Source organism: Antechinus flavipes, chromosome 4, assembly GCF_016432865.1.
Source record: "Antechinus flavipes isolate AdamAnt ecotype Samford, QLD, Australia chromosome 4, AdamAnt_v2, whole genome shotgun sequence".
Classification (NCBI taxonomy): domain Eukaryota; kingdom Metazoa; phylum Chordata; class Mammalia; order Dasyuromorphia; family Dasyuridae; genus Antechinus; species Antechinus flavipes.
This window is the reverse complement of record NC_067401.1, coordinates 182,744,337-182,757,985: the sequence shown is the minus strand read 5'-3', so window position 1 is coordinate 182,757,985 and position 13,649 is coordinate 182,744,337. Positions and strand designations below refer to the sequence as shown.

Here is a 13,649-nt window from a genome sequence, read left to right as displayed (position 1 = left end):
TCTAATCTTCATACATTTTACTCATATTCATATTTTCTTAGATCTCTCCACATTCTCAAAAATTCACCTAGCCTGGCCTACCCTTTTCCCCCAATCCCTACCTAGGGAGATTCAATAATTTCCCTGTCTACCTCTGACCTGTAGAATCTCTGGCTCTAAGATTCAGCTCAAGTGCCATTTCACACTGTGTGTGTATGTATACATACCTATATACCTACATAGATACATATACATGTGTGTGTGTGCTTTCAATATAGGTACACACATTATACACACACACACACACACAGGAGACAGCATTCACAATTATAAATATATACACAAATACACACACACACACACACACACATATATATATATTTATTTATATAAATATATGTCTATTTGTGTATATATTTGTAATTGTGAATGCTGTCTCCTCTGTCAGCATATAAGTTTGTTGAGGCCAGAGATTTCTGGCTTCTTCTTGGCATCCCCGGACTTAGCATAGTCTCTGCTACATAGTAAATGCTTTAAAAATTCATTTAATTTAATTAAAATGATTAATTGAGGGATTAATGTAGAACTAGAACTCAGGAGACAGATATGGGTTAAATGTGTAGATTTGGAAGTCATTTAGTTGGAAATTAGCAGATAAACCTATGGGAGCTGATAAGATTCTCCAGGAGAGAGGATAGAAAGAGAAGAGAAAAGGGTCAAGACTAAAAGCTTTGGCTATAACCGTATGATAAGGCAGAACATGTGACTAAGAATGATGATCATATAGATAGAAGGGAAATTTTTTTTTTTTTTAAGTTCAGTCAAATAAGGTTGTAGTTCAGATTTCAAGGCAGTAATTAGAGATTGTGGATATGGAGGCAGTGAGCACAGATAGCTTTTTCCTAGGAAAGTTTACATATGAGGTTGTGCAATATATTGGGGTTTTAGTAAACAGGTGCTTTTAAAGTACATAACCATCAATAGATAATTTAGAGTCTGTATTGGACTCCATCACAATGGTAAATCTTAGCTTCTCAGTTTCTTTATCTAAAATTAGGGAGGATTGAAGCCTATATCACAAAATTGAAATGTATATCACACACACACACACACACACAAATCCCAGGACTAGAGGGATCCTCAGAGGCCCCCCAAGTTCATTCTATACTCAATCAACCACACCTGACAAAGCATCACATTAACCTTTGCTAGAAGACCTACAATGAAGGGAATCACCTCCTCCCACAAGCAGCAAATTCCACTTTTGGATGGCTCTAGTGATTAGTAAGTTTTCCCTTTTATCAAGCCACATTTCCCCCTTTGAAATAGATTCCATTCATTACTTTTAGTACTACCTTCTGGTGCCAAGTATAATCTTTCTTTCCATGTGACAACCCTTCAAATATTTGAGGAAGGTGATCATGTCTATCCTTTGTCTTCTCTTGTCCAGAATAAACACCCCCAATTCCTTTGATTGCTCCTAATGTAGCATGATCTCAAATCCCTACATCACCCTGAATTCCTTCTCTAAAGATTTTCTAGCTTATCAATGTTCTCCCCTAAACTGTGGTGTCTGGAACTGAACATAATAGTCAAAATATGGTCCTACCACAACAGTATGGACCTTTATCTAAACTATGGCAATAAACTCCTCATCAGTCTCCCTGCCATTCTTCTCCACCTGTCCTCCATATGTTGATACTTCTAAAGCACAGGTTTTAACATGTCACTTGTATTTAAGTAATTTCAGTAGTTCCTCATTTGCCTGTATTAAAAAATACAAACAATTCCATTTAGCATGTAAAGTTCTTTAATAGCTGGTTGCAATCTATCTTTCTAAACTGATTTTATATTACTTTCTCTCCAGGACTTTACATTCCAGACAAAGAGGTCTACTTGTTGTTTCCCAAACTTTCTATTCCCTTCCTTAGTACAAACTGTCATGTGTTTGAATGTTTCCCTTTCTCATCTACACTTCTCAGAATTCCTTGTTTCTTCCAGAATTCTGCTCAATTGTTAGTGATATCTATTCCGCTGAAATTACTTCGTATATGTTTTGAATTTATTTATCTAATTATAGGCTTGGTGTGGACAGTTTCTCTTTTGTCCAGTCGCCTAATAAATGCTTACTGAATTGTCTAGCACATTATAGGTGCTATAGGACAACAAAAGTGTTGTCCATTCAGTCTTGAACACAGTAGGCCTCTCTTATGGTTAAGATTGAATTGACATTTTTGGCTACATATCATATTTGTAATCATGTACAATCCCTTCATCTTTTTCAAATGACTTGCCACCTAATACTTCCCCCCATCCCCATTTTAAACTTGTAAAGCTGATTTTTAAAAAAATTCAACTTTACATATAACTTTGCTCAATTTCCTCTTACATGAGGCCATTCTGAACTTTTTAGATCTTCTTAGACCCTTATTGCTACAAATGTGCTAGAACTAGCAGTCCTGATTTTGGGTAACTTGTAAGCATGGCTTCTATGGCTTTATAAGAGCCATTGATAAAAAAATTCCAATTGCAGATCCTTGGGAAACTGTGCTAAGTTGATATAGAACTACTCTTCAAATTAAGTCAATCAATCAGCTCCACATCTATCTGTTATTGCCATACACTCTATATGATTTATAATGATCCTTTCAGTTCTACATATGATCCCAAGCATAGTACTCAGCAGCATAGTACTTTGGCAGCAAATTAAGCTGTCTAGGGAAATGGAATCTCCCCTGACACTGAGTGATATCCCCACATCTCTGCAAATCTGAGATCATAATAGCAACTCTATTTTTCTTCCAGCTCTTTCTTTGGTTCAAAATGCTGAACTCAGCTTTGAAAAAGCCTGTACTCTCGCATCCACAAGATGTATCAGAGACACTGGGATGTATCAGAGATAGAGAGCAAATTAATTCTCAGACTCAAACCCTCCTAAAACTCTTGCTCTCTGGAAATTAGAAAAGGAAAGGCATCTAAACTGGCTCACTGATGCATATCTGATTGAATTTAACTTAGCAAACATTAAGAAATGTCTACCATGTCTGATATTCTATGTCAAGCCCTATATACTTACTTACTTCCAGATGCCAGGTGAAGCATGGAATGCTGAACTACCATATCTATTAAAGTTCTGAAGTTCTGAATAACAAAGTTCTGAAAACCAATGGCCTTGCTCAATTCCACAATGGAAAGAAGGTTCTATTCAGCTGGGCAGTATGGACCATAGCCCCTGATTTAGGTCAGGGAAGTAATGCTGCTAATTCTAATTAGGAGCTTCTGGAACATTCAAGTTTCTCTGGCCCTATAAAATTGAGGAAATGTGTTTTCTAATTGGCTCCCCACTGGGATGTCAGTCAGAGAACTGTGATTATCCACTCTAGGGCCTCTACAAGCTTTTTTTTTTTTCTGTCCTAGTCCTCATTCTAAAATGCTCCCTGCCCTCAACTAATGCCTGTTTACAATGGGTCTCTGAAAAGAAAGCCCTTCCCCAGTGTCATCCTTCTGATGCTAAGGGCAGCTAAGTTCTACAGGAAGAAAATCACGAGAAAAGTTTTACAGTCCTACCTCACTCTATGAAAACTCTATATAGACACTTAAGAAATGAACTAAAAATAGGTCAACTGTAATTAGGATGACGCTTATTTAAGATTTGGAAAAGAGCCTTGGAGAACATCTAGTCCAAATACTGGACTAAGTCAATGTTTGTCAAATTTAAAAACACTACAGTTCAAGAAGGCCCCAAATGACTTGCTCATGACCACAATCTATATAGTGATTGATGGCTAAGACTACAATAACCCAGGCCTTTAACTCCAGCCACAAGCTCCTTCCATTCACTGAACTATAGTGTCAATAAGGGATATTCTTTTCACCTTTACAATTTTTTTTTTTTTTTTGGGGGGGAGGAATGAGCTTGAGATTTTTTTACCTTCTAATACTGCTTCAAATTCTGAAGTTTTATGGTTCTTTCAAATGTAAGGTTTCCTCCTATACTTATGATTTACATATAATAATAATAACAATAATAGCTAACATTGTTATAAATCATTTTGAAGTTTGTAGAGTGTTATTTGTATATGTTATTTCATTTGCTTCCCAAAATAACCAAGTGAAGTAGGTGTTTTTTAATAACCTAATATACAACTTGGGAAAGTGAGGCAGAAAGTAGTGAAGTGTCTGTTAGTCCCAGGCACTTTTGAGATCTCAGGAGTTAGCCAGCCTCACTCCAGCCCTTAGTTCAAGAGATAGGAATCTTTTCTATGGCCTTGCTGACAAGTTATCACCTAGCCTTATGTCTGAAGATCTGATGATACACTCACGACACCCTGAAGTGGCTATCTTTTATTCTGATTTAAGTGATACCAAGTTATTTCTGACATTGAATTTGATATTTCCACTCTTTTTATTTCTACTCTGCCTATCCTCCATCTTCCCTCAAGGGGGTCAAAGCATAATAATTGTTACACACACACACAGACACACACACACACACACACACACACACACACACACACACACGGTAATTGGGGTTAAGTTACCTGCCCAGGGTCACATAGCTAGTAAGTGTTAAGTGTCTAAAACTGGAGTCAGGTCCTGACTCCAGGGTCGGTGCTTCATCCACTGAGCCATCTAACTTCCCCTGTTTAGAATATATTTTCAAATATTTAAGATCATAGCATTAAAGCTAGAGGAATTCTTAGAAACCATCTAGTCCAATTCCTGTCTTGGGTAGATGAGGAGACTGAAATCTGGGTCACATAGGTAATATTTCAGGCCAGGATTGAATTCAGATGATCTGGCTCTAAGTCTAATAGTTTTTTTCATTATACCAGTATACTCTCCTCGAATATAATTTCCAAGTCTCTTCCTTACCCTTATCCCAAAATCTTTTGTGCTCCATTTTAAATATTCTTAGTTCCTTGAACTGACCCTCCTATGACATAAGATTTTAAATTCCCTCACTGTCTTGGTTGCATTTCTCTGTATACGCTCCAGTTTGTCAATCCAGAACAGATACTTTAGATATTTTCAAAAGGAGAACTACAATGGAAATTCAGAGACAAGAGGGTTTTTTTTTTGGGGGGGGAGGGAGGAAGGGAGATGCTCAAATTCAAGATCAAAACAAAACTATCTTCCCTCCCATGCCCAGAGCAGGGCACATTAAGGTTATCACTTTTCTTGGTCTGAATTCTTTGGTCCTGTTAACATAGACTAATATTACATCAGCTTTTTTGGCTGTCATGGCACATGATGACTCATATTAAATTTGCAGTCCATTAAAACCCTCAGTTCTATTTCACATAAACAACTTTTCCATCATATTTTTCCATCCAATGCTTACATAGTTGATTTCTGAAACCCAAGTATAGAATTTTATACTTCTTTTAAAATTTCATCTTATTATTAGATATAGTGTGTGTTGCAAAGGCACAGAGTTTGATCAATTTAGCTGGACCATATTGCGAAGGAGTGTCATATATAATCAGAGTTGAAAAAGCAGGTTGGGGCCAGGTGATTTAAAGACCAAACTGATAGTTTATATGTGTTCTTAGAAGGTAACAAGGGGTTACTAGAGTTTTTTTGAGAGGGTTGAAGGTAATATAGTCCAGGTCTCCAATTTAGGAAAATCACTATTAGGGAGATATTGAAGATACACATATCTATTAGGAGACTATTATAATCAAGGAGAGAAAGTTTGAGTTAGGCAATGTGGGCTATGTGAGTAGTGAAAAGATAGATGTCAGAAATGTCATGGCAATAGAATTTGGTAGTTGGTTGGACTTGTGGACATGTTTCACTAAGTGAAAGATATTCAGTCACTTCCAAGTGATTGGAAGGATAGTGGTAACCTAAACAGATAATAAGGAAGTTTAGATAAAGGATATATTTGAATGGGAGGGAAGATAAGTTGTTTTGGAATTGTTGAATTTGAGGATCTCCCTCACTCCCAAAAGGCTCTTGTCTCTCAGTTTCCATTGTAAATCTCCTTTGTCTTCTCTGGTTCTGTATAATTTCTCTCATTCCCTCTGATTTTTTTTTTAAAGGTCCCAGAGAGCAGCATATGTATCATCTCTCTAAATTTGGGATTTATTTCATTTAGACCTAGTAGTTTGAATTCATTAAGGACAATTAAGAAATTCTTTACTATTCCCTCACTTATCTTGCGTTTCAGTTCCCATTTTTGTTCTATATTTACAGTCCAAAGATAATTTGCCTTGACAGAGAAAATCCAAGTATAATAGGAGTTGAGTAGTTTTGTCTCCTCTCCCCCTTCTCAATTCTCATATTGACCTCACTAATGGGGCTATCCTTTCTTTAACAATCCTATGGCCCTCAAACTAAAAAACAAAATAAAACCTATTTTGTCCCTTTAATTAACCATAAGTTTCAGCTAGACTGTTCTTTAGTATTCATGTTATCTGTGGGACTATGATATTCTCTCCTTTTTACCATCTACTACCTACATTTCCTTCCTACTTTGTTCTTGAATGGGGTATACATATATCTCATTAGATAAGTGAAAAGTAATGGAAAGAGCTGAAGTTAGAGTCAGGGGCCCTGAGTTCAAATCCAACCTCTGCTATTGTGTGAGCAAGTCACCTTTCTAGGGCTCAGTTTTTTCAGGTATCAAAGAAAGAGTTAGGCACTAAATCTTTGATCTTTTTTCTCCTTACTGGAATTATTTCTGTTTGTATGATTGGAATTTTGTTCTTGAGAGTATCCTATCCATCATGGGCCAAATATGGAACATCATATATTCTTTCTTTCACTGAGAAATGTTAAATCCACTTTCCCAACATCTAGGACACACTTCAAACATTGTCTGACTTGCTTATCTATCATGAACTCTAAGATGGTCCTTTGCCTCCAAGGTCTCTTCTTTGAACTCCAATAGAAATTACTGTTGTCTGTTTTAATTTACAACATGTTATATGATAGCTAGGACAGGTAGGTGGTAGATAGATAGTAGATAGAGTTCAAATCTCTCATTGGACACTTACTGTATGATTCTGGCCAAGTCCATTTGCCTCAGTTTTCACATCTGTTAAATGAGCTGGAGAAGGAAATAGCAAATCACTTTGCCAGGAAAACCCCAAATATGGTCACAAAGAGTCAGACATGACTAAATGCCCAAACAATAGCATATGATAACTGAAACCAATTCTCTAATGTTTATTCTTCCTCTTTTTAGTGGTAAATATTATGAAGGTAGAGGGGACATTTTTCAAATTTGCTCTTTTTTGCATAGTTCCTTCATAGTTTTTTTTTTTTTTCATAATTCCTGAAAGCCCTTCACAGATACATTCCTGCCATTCCTGGAGTTTTATACTTTTCTCATCTCTTTTCTGATATCCAGTTGGCCAACACTGCTCTGTTAGCTATTCCTCACACAGGACACGCCATCTTTCAGGCTATCTCCCCATGCTCTCTCCTTTCTCACTTCTGCCTCCTTTGAGTTTATCAGCTTAATAATCATCCACTGAAAGGGAGCTTTCCTGGTCTCCTGCTCTCCCCACCACCTGCTAGTGCCTTTCCTTGGAGATTATCCCCCATTTTATACTGTTTTTCTCTCCTATAAACAAAGTTGTTTGCATATTATCTCCCTGATTAGAAGTAGGACACAAGCAAGGATTGTGAGTCTTTTGAGGGCAGTAACCATGTTTAATACAGTGCTCAAGTCTTAATAAATAATTATGATTGACCACAAATAGTAAAATAAACTTTTGGTTGGCTACTTAACAGAAAGGTCAAGTAGCACCCAAAGTTCAAGTCTTAGGAACCAGGAACCTAATATAAATGCACAAGCATTTATTAAGCACCTGTGTGGGACTAGGAATACAAACCAAAAAATTAAGTATTTCCTATGTTCAAAAAAGGGTAGCTAAGTAGTGCAGCGGATAGAATTGGACCTAAAATCAGGAAGACTCATTTTCCTGAGTTCAAATCTGGCCTTACTAGCTATCCTAAGCAACTCACTTTGCCCTGTTTACCTCAGTTTCCTCATCAGAAAAATGAACTGGAAAAAGAAATGGCAAGCCATTTTAATATCTTTGCCAAGAAGTCCATGGGAGTCATGAAGAACTGGACATGATTAGACCACAACAAAAATGATCATAGAAACCAGAGAAAACAACCTATTGTTATTATATTTATACATATATATGTTTTGTGTGTATATGTACCTCACTTCCTACAGGCTCTTAATTTCCTAGTGGGAAAAACTAGGAAACAGAACCAACGGGATAGATTTCTATAAACTACTGATTATGTGACTTTGTGCAAGTCATTTGTCCACTTGTCCACAGTTCTAAAGTCTGTAAAATAAGAGGACTAGACTAAATATGCTTTTAAGATTTTTTTCTGTAAGGGTCCGAAGAGGAAGCATGGACAATGCAATCAGGAAGTAACAAGACCTTGAGGCCTGAGATTTTCAGATGTGGTTTTCTGTGATTAGCAAGGACCACCTCGGGGGCAGTAGTTCTGGGAGCATTGAGATCTGCATCATCTACTTGAGGTGTCTCCTTCTTTATTTGGCTGTGCAATGTAAGCTGTGGGGACCAGGAAGTAGGAGTAGTTGTACAGGGAGTCCTACTGGGAGTTTTACTAGGAGTTAATTAAGAGTGAGCAGGAGGTCAGAAGGGTAGGATATGAACATGTGGAATCAAAAATCCTAAACTTGCATGTGACTGTCCTCTGGTGGCCAAAGATCTCTGAAGACCTCTAATAGAGGTATGTTTGGTAGAAACACTATACTAGACAGTGGCCAGAGATTCTTCTGAAGGCCTGGGAATTAGGAGTGACTGGTAATAGTGGTTTTTTAGTGGGGAGGAGCCACAAGTGGCACCAATGTGAGTGCACTGTGAATTGCCAGACCCCATAATCTGGGAAGGTATGACACTCCTCTATCCAGAAGAGCAGTCAGTGAAGCATTATAGGTCTAAATATACCGTGTTTCCCCAATAATAAGACCTATCTCGAAAATAAGCCCTCCCCTTACTGTGTAAGATTCCTCTAAAATAAGCCCTCCCCTGAAAATAAGCCCTATTGAGATTGCTACTGTAGTGAAGGTGATCCCCTGCGCTACACGCTACATTATGGTACCCTCTGTATGCACCATCCCCTCCCACCCCGCCTCTGGGTGAAAGGCACGCCGAGCTCTGAGCTGCATCCAATCAGAGCTGCAGCAGTGAGTGCGTCATCCTGTTCTTCCCCAGTGATTTGCTTGCTGGCGCCATTGAGGGAAGTGCCGCGGAGGAGAGCTGAGGCAGGATAACATAAAAACCCGGTATGTAAGCAGGAGTGAGGGGGCATGATGGAGGATAAAAGAAGAACTCAGGGGGCATGATGGAGGATAAAAGAAGAACTCAGCCAGCACTCACTGCGCTAAAGAAATGAAGAACTTCCTTGCAGAGAGAAGAATAGATCAAGTAATGATTCCCGCAGGAATGACTGCCTATCTCCACACCCTTGATATTGCAATAAACAAGCCATTTAAGGACTATTTGTGCATGGAAGTCAATGACTACATTGAAAATAGAATGGAAAGAAATCAGTGTGGAAACTTTGTGAAGCCCCGTCTGCAAGAAGTCGTGACTTGGGTGAAGAAGTCATGGGATAAAATTACTGACAGCTGTGTCGCCAAGGCACTACGAGCAGGTTACCTGGACAAGACATGTTCATTTAAAGAGAGCTATATTGCTGGACATGACAGATTAGGTCCACTTCTTCTGAAGGAAATAGAGGTGCAAGACATCCAGGACGGAATTCAGGGTATGGACACTTATGACGATGTTGTTGAAGAAGATGACATAATCATTATTGAATAAAGGTACTTTTTTTTGTTCACATTTACCTGTTTATTAAAATTGCTGTCAATGTTCATTAAAATAAGCCCTCCCCTGAAAATAAGCCCTCTGGTGTTTTTCTATCCCCCCCAAAAAAATAATAACACAGTGTCTTATTATCGGGGAAACACGGTAAGTCTGCCTATGACCAAACCCAAGGATACAGATGTACATGCAGCTCAAGTGTATGAGTTAGAAAATTGAACAGGTGATCTTTTAACAAAAAAAACATGCCTGATGAAAAGCAGGAGATTTGTCCTCCAATGCCCAGGCGTATATACCCTTCATTAGCACATCTACTGAGGTATATGCCCTTAGACGACCAAGAGAGCAAAGAAAAGAATGCAGTAAGAATTGAACAACAGGAAAATTGCCTCCCACATCCATTAAGTACAGCCCAGCTAGCTCAGTTGGTAAGAGTATGAGACTCTTAATCTCAGGGCCGTGGGTTCAAGCCCCACATTGGGCGCCAATTGCAGCTCCTCCCCACTAAAGGAGTTAACTCTTAGTAAAACTCCTGGTGGGATTCCCTGCACAACTCCTCCTACTTCCTGTTCCCCACAGCTAACATAGGGTCTATGAGATCACACGCACAGCCAATTAAGAGAAGGAAATGCCTCCTGTAGATGATGTGGATCTCAATGTGACCAGAGCTCTCACCCACAAGGCAATCCTTGCTGATCACAGAAACGCACATCTGAGGATCTCAGGCTTCAAGGCCTTGTTACTTCCTGATTGTACTGTCCGTGCTTCCTCTCCGGACCCTTACCACTTTTTACCTCTCACCTTTCTACCCTAGATGCAAACAAATGGCTCAGCTGATAGAACACTAGGCCTGGAGTTAAAAAGATCAAATCTGATCAGTATGATCCCAGTTGAGTCATTTAACCAATCTACCTTAACTTCTTGGCTGTAAAATTGGAATAATAATGACACTTCTCATAGTATTGTTGTGAGGATCAAATGAGATATTTTTAAAGCAACTGGCACAGTGCCTGGCATCTAGTATGCACTTAACATATGCTGTCTCCTTCCCTTTTCCCTTCTCCCAATTCATGTTTCCTTCTTAGTCACATCCTTTGCTCACTTACACATCAGGATTATTTTTACTAACACTGGTCTCTCTCTTTTCCACCCCAACCTCCCCAAGTCCAGTTGTACTCTCACTTGAGATATGGACTAGCAGGACAGAAGAGACCTATCTGTATTGCTAATCAACCTGTCTCTATATCCATGGAGTCTCTTTTCTTCTCATTTCCTGACTCTTACCTTAACATGAATTTTGAAGAAAATAAAAAAACCAAGGATTCCAAGAATCCAGCAGTGAGGAATCTAGACACTCAGGATAATCAGTGAAAATTCCTCTTGCCTTGATATTCTAGCATGGGCAGGAACATTCCATAGGTGGTTTCTGGTAGGGCCAATTACATTGTGTGCTTTTCTCCCTTTTACCTGCTCCCTATTTTTATGAAGGCAAAATTACATTATAGTGAACAGAGAACAACATTGAAGAAGAAGAAGAAGAACAAAGGATAGGGTGAGCAAATCTGGAAAAAGACTAGGATATTTCTTGCCCTATTAATGGAAGTGGTGATATAGTAGAAAGCAAGTTATAATAAAAATCATGATACACTGGATTTGGAACCAAATCATCTTGATCTCAATTCAGCTATTTGTTAGCTATGTGACTTTTTTCTTCTTGAGTTGTTTTTCAGTCATGTTCAACTCTTTGTAATCCCATTTGGAGGTAAAATTCCAAAGTGGTTGGCTATTTCTTTCTTCACTTCATTTTAAAGATGAAAAAACTGAGGCAAATATGGTTAAGTGACTTGCGTAGGACCACACAGCTAGTGTCTGAGGCCAAATATGAACACAAGAAAATGAGTCTTTCTGATTTCAAAGTCAGCATTCTATCTACCACATCATTTAGCTGTCCTTATGTGACTTTACGCAAGTCATTTTATCTGTTTCTCAGTATCTTCCTCTACATAATGAAAGACTTGATCTGAGTCAGTGATTACCATTTAGTGGTTTGAAATTCCCTTTTCATGAAAATGGTCTTGTTAAGTTCACATTTAAAATTCTTTTTTTTTAAATTTAATTTTATTTTATAATAACTTTTTATCGACAGAATCCATGCCAGGTAATTTTATTTACAACATTATCCCTTGTATTCACTTCTGTTTCAATTTTTCCCCTCCCTCCCTCCACCTCCTCCCCTAGATGGCAAGCAGTCCTATATATGTTAAATATGTTGCAGTATATCCTAGATACAATATACGTTTGCAGAACTGAACAATTCTCTTGTTGCACAGAGAGAATTGGATTCAGAAGGTAAAAATAACCCGGGAAGAAAAACAAAAATGCAAATAGTTCATATTCATTTCCCAGTGTTCTTTCTTTGGATGTAGCTGCTTCTGTCCATCATTTATCAATTGAAACTGAGTTAGGTCTCTTTGTCAAAGAAATCCACTTCCATCAGAATACTTCCTCATACAATATCGTTGTTGAAGTGTATAATGATCTCCTGGTTCTGCTCATTTCACTTAGCAGACATTTAAAATTCTTTAATGGAACTTTAAACAAATAATTGCCCAATTACATCAAAAAAATACTTTTTTGTGTGTCAAGCATTTGTATGTTTAAAGCATAAGTTTGTTTCTATAATCCTTTTCACTAATGTTGACTTAGCAAAATGTGTTCTTGCAGTTCCTCAGTTTGTCATTAAATTGTTTCCAAACTGACATGAGGTTTGCAAAATGATTTGCAATTAATGGTCAGATATGTGTGAATACCCTAATTTTTTACTCTATATATAGCATCAGAATGGTTCACCTTTTTCTCTTTGTCTCTCTGAAATCATACTTCATTTTCAGTGGAATCAAGTGGTCAAGGAGTGAACAACACTTCTATTCTTGCAGTACAAATATAGGTCATTTGAAAACTAGGATTACTCGTAATACACATTGCAAGCTATTCTGAAATCATCATGGACCATCACAAATCTTCTACAGAAAAAACTTTAACACTGACTTAACTCAGCATTGCACTATTAAGGATGTTTTCTGATTTAAATTTATCTTCCACTTATGTTATTGTTTGCCAATTATACTACTATCTTGTGGCTTTTCAAGTGGACTAGTTGGGAACATTGGTCAGCTGGTCATTCATCAGAGTTTCTGTGAGAGTGTAGCCAGTGATATGGTAGTAGAAGAGAAGAAAGTAACAACTAGAGAGATATATAAACATATAATATAAAGTTTAGTTTATATGTAGTTATTATTCAAAAGTGAATCTTTTTATTATTAAAAATGCATATTCAGTTATAAAACATGCCAATGAAATTTAAGTATGTTTATCATTTAAAACAGAATTAGTTATAGCCAATAGAAAAGTAAATATTTTATATCATAATTAGCTATTCATGTTCATTGGTTGGGTGGTCAACATTTTTAAAAATTAATTTATATCTCCCAAAGAAAGAAGACTTGTAAGATTCTTCTACCACTTTGCATCACATTTGTATGAGCAAGGATTTTCACTTTATTCTTTCTTAAAATTGAAATATTGAATAAACTTGAAGCAGAGCCAAATTTAAGACTTTGCATGGCAAACCTCATTTCAATTTTTTTAAAATCCAAATTTTTTTAAAAAGTTAAATAAAAGTCCAACAATGATAGTGTTTTGATTATTGTATTATAGTAAATCTCTAAAACTTAATTTATTTCAATAAAATGTTACATATATGTATATATTCAATGAAATTTGTAAAATATATAAACGTAACTTGAAGTATCACAGATAATAGTAAGCATATGAGGC

At 37.2% G+C, this 13,649-nt stretch overlaps 1 protein-coding gene and 1 non-coding gene across 2 annotated transcripts in view; one reads left to right on the top strand and one right to left on the bottom strand.

Annotated features, from left to right (window-relative positions):
* The window catches only part of NTN1 (netrin 1), a 526,534-nt gene that overhangs the window by 43,493 nt on the left and 469,392 nt on the right, over window positions 1–13,649 (bottom strand). The window lies entirely within an intron of this gene.
* Window positions 10,223–10,296, top strand: TRNAK-CUU (transfer RNA lysine (anticodon CUU)). The gene has a single exon. It is a non-coding gene; the product is annotated as a tRNA-Lys (tRNA).